This window comes from Tachyglossus aculeatus, chromosome 21, assembly GCF_015852505.1.
Source record: "Tachyglossus aculeatus isolate mTacAcu1 chromosome 21, mTacAcu1.pri, whole genome shotgun sequence".
NCBI classification, from domain to species: domain Eukaryota; kingdom Metazoa; phylum Chordata; class Mammalia; order Monotremata; family Tachyglossidae; genus Tachyglossus; species Tachyglossus aculeatus.
In genome coordinates, this window is record NC_052086.1 from 42025393 (window position 1) to 42033484 (window position 8092).

Consider the following 8092-nt stretch of genomic DNA (forward strand, 5'->3'; position numbering starts at 1 on the left):
CTCTGCACACAGTAAGCGCTCAATAAATACAACTGAATGAATGAATAATAGAAGTAGCGTAGCTTCTCGCCCTCCTGCCTCGCCTCATTGAGGACGGGTAACGCATCTGTTTATCGCTGTAGCGGACTCTTCTTTAGGTATATATGTACTGTATTTCCCAAGCGCTTAGTACACTGCTCTGCACACAGTAAGTGCTCAATAAATACAATTGAATGAATGAATAATAGAAGTAGTGTAGCTTCTCGCCCTCCCGCCTCGCCTCGTTGAGGACAGGTAACGCAGCTGTTTATTGCTGTAGCGGACTCTTCCTTTAAGTATATATGTACTGTATTTCCCAAGCTCTTAGTACAGTGCTCTGCACACAGTAAGTGCTCAATAAATACAATTGAAAGAATGAATGAATGAATAATAGAAATAGCGTAGCTTCTCGCCCTCCTGCCTCGCCTCATTGAGGATGGGTAACGCACCTGTGTATCGCTGTAGCGGACTCTTCCTTTAGGTACATATGTACTATATTTCCCAAGCGCTTAGTACAGTGCTCTGCACACAGTAAGTGCTCAATAAATACAATTGAATGAATGAATAATAGAAGTAGTGCAGCTTCTCGCCCTCCCGCCTCGCCTCGTTGAGGACGGGTAATGCATCTGTTTATCGCTGTAGCGGACTCTTCCTTTAGGTATATATGTATTGTATTTCCCAAGCGCTTAGTACAGTGCTCTGCACACGGTAAGCGCTCAATAAATACAATTGAAAGAATGAATGAATGAATGAATAATAGAAATAATGTAGCTTCTCGCCCTCCTGCCTCGCCTTGTTGAGGATGGGTAATGCATCTGTGTATCGCTGTAGCGGACTCTTCCTTTAGGTACATATGTACTGTATTTCCCAAGCGCTTAGTACAGTGCTCTGCACACAGTAAGCGCTCAATAAATACAATTGAATGAATGAATGAATGAATAATAGAAATAGCGTAGCTTCTCGCCCTCCCGCCTCGCCTCGTTGAGGACGGGTAACGCACCTGTGTATCGCTGTAGCGGACTCTTCCTTTAGGTATATATGTACTGTATTTCTCAAGCGCTTAGTACAGTGCTCTGCACACAGTAAGTGCTCAATCAATACAATTGAAAGAATGAATGAATGAATGAATAATAGAAACAGCGTAGCTTCTCGCCCTCCCGCCTCGCCTCATTGAGGATGGGTAATGCTTCAGTTTATCGCTGTAGCGTACTCTTCCTTTAGGTATATATGTACTGCATTTCCCAAGCGCTTAGTACAGTGCTCTGCACACAGTAAGTGCTCAATAAATACAATTGAATGAATGAATGAATGAATAAATAATAGAAATAGCGTAGCTTCTCGCCCTCCTGCCTCGCCTCATTGAGGATGGGTAACGCATCTGTGTATCGCTGTAGCGGACTCTTCCTTTAGGTGTATATGTACTATATTTCCCAAGCGCTTAGTACAGTGCTCTGCACACAGTAAGTGCTCAATAAATACAATTGAATGAATGAATGAATGAATAATAGAACTAGCATAGCTTCTCACCCTCCCGCCTCGCCTCGTTGAGGACGGGTAACGCATCTGTTTATCGCTGTAGCGGACTCTTCCTTTAGGTATATATGTACTGTATTTCCCAAGCGCTTAGTACAGTGCTCTGCACACAGTAAGCGCTCAATAAATACAATCGAATGAATGAGATGGAGGTACGGTGAGGAGGTTGAGCCGGCCAATCTGGACCGACTCATTCCACTTGTTGCTCCCACGAGAGATCCCTTCCCTTGGGTGTTTTCCCATCTGTAGAATGGGATTAGACAGAGCCACCCCCGGCCAAGGATTGTCGCCAGACGGATTCGGTTCGGCAAAAAACACTCACCAGAGGGTTTGAGTCACAATTTTAGGCTGTGAGCCCACTCTTTTAGACTGTGAGCCCACTGTTGGGTAGGGACTGTCTCTATATGTTGCCAACTTGGACTTCCCAAGCGCTTAGTACAGTGCTCTGCACACAGTGAGCACTCGATAAATACGATTGATTGATTTGAGCTCTTTGGAAAGTGGGAGTTTGGCTTCTAAGAGCAGTGTGGTGTGTTCACTGATGGTTTTTATTAAACTAAAAGCCCCGTTAAATGGCAGGCGGGGACAGGGGAGCCGTTACATTGGAGGGGCACCGAGGGAGTCTTGGGGAGATTAAGTGTCGGACATTTGCCAAGGGCCCCTGCTGGCTCCCTCCCTGTAATTCCTTGGCCTGCTTCGCTTCCCGGCACACTGGGGGATTTGGGAAGGAGGAGCGGAGGGAAAAATGATGAGAGACCCCCAAATCCCTGGCAGCCGCCCAAACTTTTCTAATAACCGACCGACATCCGGGACACCAATGCCCAGTGAGTGGCATCGACCTCTTCCGAGGCTGTGAGGGAGCCGTTCGCCCTGAGGGTTGGGACTCTGATCCCAGACGGTCAATCGTATTTATCATCAATTGTATTTTCATCTTCAATCATATTTATTGAGCGCTTACTGTGTGCAGAGCACTGTATTTACTGAGCGCTTCCTAAAGAACAATAATAATTCTGGTATTTGTTAGACGCGTACTCGGTGCCAGGCACTGTACGAAGCACCAGGGTGGATCCAGTATGTTTTGTTAATATGTTTTGCTTTGTTCTCTGTCTCTCCCTTCTAGATTGTGAGCCCACTGTTGGGTAGGGACCGTCTTTATATGTGGCCAACTTGGACTTTCCAAGCGCTTAGTACAGTGCTCTGCACACAGTAAGTGCTCAATAAATACGATTGATTGATTGATTGAGGACGTGGGTGGGACAGGCGAGAACGACGTTCAGGGAGGAGGTGAGCGGCGGGAGAGGAGCGGAGGTGCGGCCTGAGCTGTAGAAGGAGAGAAGAGAGGTGAGGTAGGAGGGGGTGAGGTGATGGATGGAGAGCCTTGAAGCCGAGAGTGAGGAGTTTTTGCTTGACGCATAGGTTGACTGGTAGCCACTGGAGATTTTTGAGGAGGGGAGTAACGTGCCCAGGGCGTTTCTGCACAAAGATGATCCGGGCAGCAGCGTGAAGTATAGACTGAAGTGGGGAGAGACAGGAGGATGGGAGATCAGAGAGGAGGCCGCTGCAGTAATCCAGTCGGGATAGGATGAAAGATTGTACCAACAAGGTAGAGGTTTAGGATGGAGAGGAAAGGGCTGATCTTGGCAATGTTGCGGAGGTGAGACAGGCAGGTTCTGGTGACAGATTGGGTGTGTGGGGTGAACGAGAGAGCGGAGTCGAGGATGACACCAAGGTCGCGGGTTTGAGAGATGGGAAGGATGGTAGTGCCATCTACAGTGCTGGGAAAGTCAGGGAGAGGGCAGGGTTTGGGAGGGAAGATAAGGAGCTCAGTCTTGGACAGGTTGAGTTTTAGATGGCGGGCAGACATCCAGATGGAGATGTCCTGAAGGCAGGAGGAGATACGAGCCTGGAGGGAGGGGGAGAGAGCAGGGACAGAGATGGAGATCTGGGTGTCATCAGCGTAGAGATGATAGTTGAAGCCGTGGGAGCGAATGAGGTCACCAAGGGAGTGCGTGTAGATGGAGAACAGAAGGGGACCAAGAACTTACCCTTGAGGAAACCCTAAAGTAAGGAGGTGGGAGGGGGAGGAGAAGCCCACGAAGGAGACTGTGAATGCACGGCCGGAGAGATATGAGGAGAACCGGGAGAGGACGGAGTCTGTGAAGCCAAGGTTGGATAATGTGTGAGGAGAAGGGGGTGTTCCACAGTGTCGAAGGCAGCTGAGAGGTCGAGGAGGATTAGGAGGGAGTAGGAGCCTTTGGTGACCTTGGAGAGGGCAGTTTCGGTGGAGCGTAGGGGACGGAAGCCAGATTGGAGGGGGTCCAGGAGAGAGTTGGAGTTGCGGAATTTGAGGCAGGGGAGTGTAGATGACTCGCTCTAGGAGTTTGGAAAAGAAGGGTAGGAGGGAGATAGGGTGATAGTTGGAGGGGGCAGTGGGGTCAAGAGAGGGTTTTTTTAGGATGGGGGAGACGTTTTCCAGATGAGGTCGCTGAGGCCCAGAGAGGGGAAGTGACTTGCTCAAGGTCACATAGCAGACAAGCCTCGGAGCTGGGATTAGACCCATGACTTTCTGAGAAGCAGCGTGGCTCAGTGGAACGAGCCCGGGCTTGGGAGTCAGAGGTTGTGGGTTCTAATTCCGACTCCACCACTGTATCCCTGGTGGTCTAGTGGTTAGGATTCGGCGCTCTCATCGCCGCGGCCCGGGTTCGATTCCCTGTCAGGGAAATACCTGTTTAGAGAAGCAGCGTGGCTCAGTGGAAAGAACCCGGGTTTTGGAGTCAGAGGTCGTGGGTTCTAATCCCGGCTCCGCCTCTTGTCAGCTGTGTGACTTTGGGCAAGTCACTTCACTTCCCTGTGCCTCAGTTACCTCATCTGAAAAATGGGGATTAAGTCTGTGAGCCCCACGTGGGACAACTTGATTACCTTGTATCTACCCCAGCGCTTAGAACAGTGCTTTACACATAGTAAGCGCTTAATAAATGCCATCACTATTATTATTATTATTATTATTATTATTATTATCATTATTATTATTATTATTTTCTGCTGTGTGACTTTGGGCAAGTCACTTAGCTTCTCTGAGCTTCAGTTCCCTCATCTGTCAAATGGGGATGAAGACTGTGAGCCCCACGTGGGACAACCTGGTGACCTTGTATCTACCCCAGCTCTTGGGAGTCAGAGGTCATGGGTTCAAATCCTGGCTCCACCATTTGTCAGCTGTGTGACTTTGGGCAAGTCACTTCACTTCTCTGTGCCTCAGTTACCTCATCTGTAAAATGGGGATTAAGATTGTGAGCCCCACAGGGGACAACCTGATCACCTTATATTCTCCCCAGCTCTTAGAACGGTGCTTTGCACATAGTAAGCGCTTAACAAATACCAAAATTATTATTATTATTATTCTCACAGCAGGCAAATGCCCGGGAGTCAGAAGGGCCTGGGTTCTAATCCCAGTTCTGCCACTTGCCTGCTGGGTGAACTGGGGGAAGTCACTTCACCTCTCCGCACCTCAGTTACCTCTTCTGTAAAATGGGGATGAAGACTGTGAGTCCTATGTGGAAAAGGGACCGTGTCCAAACCGATTAACTTGTCTTCCATCTCAAACCCTGTCCTCTCCCTGACTTTCCCGTCACTAAAGGCGGCACTACCATCCTTCCCGTCTCGCAAGCCCGCAACCTTGGTGTCGACTCCGCTCTTTCATTCACCCCACACACATCCAGTCCATCACCAAAGCCTGCCGGTCTCACCTTCGCAACATCGCCATGATCTGCCCTTTCCTCTCCATCCAAACCGCTACCTTGCTGGTTCAATCTCTCATCGTATCCCGACTGGATTACTGTTTTGGCCTCCTCTCTGATCTCCCATCCTCCTGTCTCTCCTTACTTCAGTCTATACTACAATCTCCTGCCCGGATTATCTTTCTACAGAAACTCGCCTCCTCAAAAATCTCCAGTGGTTGCCCATCAACCTTCGCATGAAGCAAAAACTCCTCACCCTGGGCTTCAGGGCTCTCCATCCCCTGGCCCCCTCCTACCTCACCTCCCTTCTGTCCTTCTACTGCCCAGCCCGCACCCTCCGCTCCTCCACCGCTGATCTCCTCACCGTACCTCGCTCTCGCCTGTCCCGCCATCGACCCCCGGCTCACGTCCTCCCCCTGGCCTGGAATGCCCTCCCTCTGCCCATCCGCCAAACTAGTTCTCTTCCTCCCTTCAAAGCCCTGCTGAGAGCTCACCTCCTCCAGGAAGCCTTCCCCCTTCCCTCCCCATCACCCCTACTCCCTCCCTCTGCCCCACCCCCTTCCCCGCCCCACAGCACTTGTGTATATTGGTACATATTTATTACTCTATTTTATTAATGATGTATCTATAGCTATAATTCTATTTCTTCTGATGGTACTGACACCTGTCTACTTAATAATAATAATAATGATAGCATTTATTAAGCGCTTACTAGGTGCAAAGCACTGTTCTAAGCGCTGGGGAGGTTACAAGGTGATCAGGTTGTCCCACGGGGGGCTCACAGTCTTAATCCCCATTTTACAGATGAGGGAACTGAGGCCCAGAGAAGTGAAGTGACTTGGCCAAAGTCACACAGCTGACAGTCTACTTGTTTTGTTTTGTTGTCTGTCTCCCCCTTCTAGACTGTGAGCCCGCTGTTGGGTAGGGACCGTCTCTATATGTTGCCGATTTGTACTTTCCAAGCGCTTAGTCCAGTGCTCTGCGCACAGTAAGCGCTCAATAAATACGATTGCATGAATGAATGAATGAACTTTTACCTATCCCAGCGCTCAGTACAGTGCCTGGCACATAGTAAGTGCTTAACAAATACCATTAAGTAAAAAACCAAACCCCACACCCCCCACCAAAAACCAGCAGTAGAGCCAGGATAAGAACCCAAGCCAATGCTCTTTGCTTCTGTTGCTGATACTAAACTGTCAGCTTGTTGTGAGCGGGGATCGTAGCTACCAACACTGTTATATTATACACTCCCAAGTGTTTAGTATAGTGCTCTTCCCACAGAAAGCGCTCAATACATACCATTGATTGGTCGAATGATTGGCCAATGTGATGTATATATGTTTGTACGTATTTATTACCCTATTTATTTTACTTTATTTTGTTAATATCATCAATTGTATTTATTGAGCGCTTACTATGTGCAGAGCACTGTACTAAGCGCTTAATAATAATGGCATTTATTAAGCACTTACTATGTGCAAAGCACTGTTCTAAGCGCCAGGGAGGATGTTTTGTTTTGTTCTCTGTCTCCCCCTTCTAGACTGTGAGCCCACTGTTGGGTAGGGACCGTCTCTAGATGTTGCCAACTTGGACTTCCCAAGCGCTTAGTACAGTGCAAAGCACACAGTAAGCGCTCAATAAATATGATTGAATGAATGAATGAGTGAATGTAATCAAGTCAGACAGTCTCTAGCCCATGTGGGGCTCACAGTCTGGGAGGGGAGTCTGGAGTGGGTACAAGCAAACTGGGTTGGACACAGTACCTGTCCCATGTGAGGGTCACGGCCTCCATCCCCATTTTATTATTATTAGTAATAATAATGATCAATCAATCAATCGTATTTATTGAGCGCTTACTGTGTGCAGAGCACTGTACTAAGCACTTGGGAAGTACAAGTTGGCAACATATAGGGACAGTCCCTACCCAACAGTGGGCTCACAGTCTAGAAGGGGGTGACAGAGAACAAAACCAAACATACTAACAAAATAAAATAAATAGAATAGATATGTACAAGTAAATAAATAAATAGAGTAATAAATATGTACAAACATATATACAGGTGATATTTGTTAAGCACTTACTATGTGCCAAGCACTGTTCTAATCGGTGGGGGAGATACATGATAAACTGGTGTAGACAAGCTGTTTTCATACAACAAGCATCAAGGGATCAAAGGTATAATCAGGAGTTTAATTTCAAAGTGCTGTATTTCAATCTCTCAGTTCTTTTGTGACTTGCAAGTCCAGCCCACATAACACCTGTCAAGCCTCTGGCCAGGAACACCCTCCCTCCTCATATCCAACAGACAATTACTCTCCCCTGCCTTCAAGGCCCTACTGAGAGCTCACCTCCTCCAGGAGGCCTTCCCAGACTGATCCCCCTCCTTCCTCTTGCCCTTCCCCCTCTCCTCCCCCTCCGCATTACCTCCTTCCCTTCCCCACAGCACCTGTATATATGTATATATGCTTGTACATATTTATTACTCTATTTATTTATTTATTTTACTTGTACATATCTATTCTATTTATTTTATTTTGTTAATATGTTCGGTTTTGGTGTCTGTCTCCCCCTTCTAGACTGGGAGCCCACTGTTGGGTAGGGATCGTCTCTATGTGTTGCCAACTTGTACTTCCCAAGCGCTTAGTACAGTGCTCTGCACACAGTAAGCGCTCAATAAATACGATTGATTGATTGATTGATTGATTCAAAGCCTTATTGAAGGCACATCTCCAAGAGGCCTTCCCTGACTAAGCCCTCCTTTCCTCTTTTCCCACTCCCTTCTCCATCGTCCTGACTTGCTGTCTTT

General features: G+C 47.8%; 1 non-coding gene across 1 annotated transcript; it reads left to right on the forward strand.

Moving 5' to 3' along the window:
- Positions 1–4200: 4200 nt before the first annotated feature.
- Positions 4201–4272, forward strand: TRNAE-CUC. The gene has a single exon. It is a non-coding gene; the product is annotated as a tRNA-Glu (tRNA).
- Positions 4273–8092: the final 3820 nt, after the last annotated feature.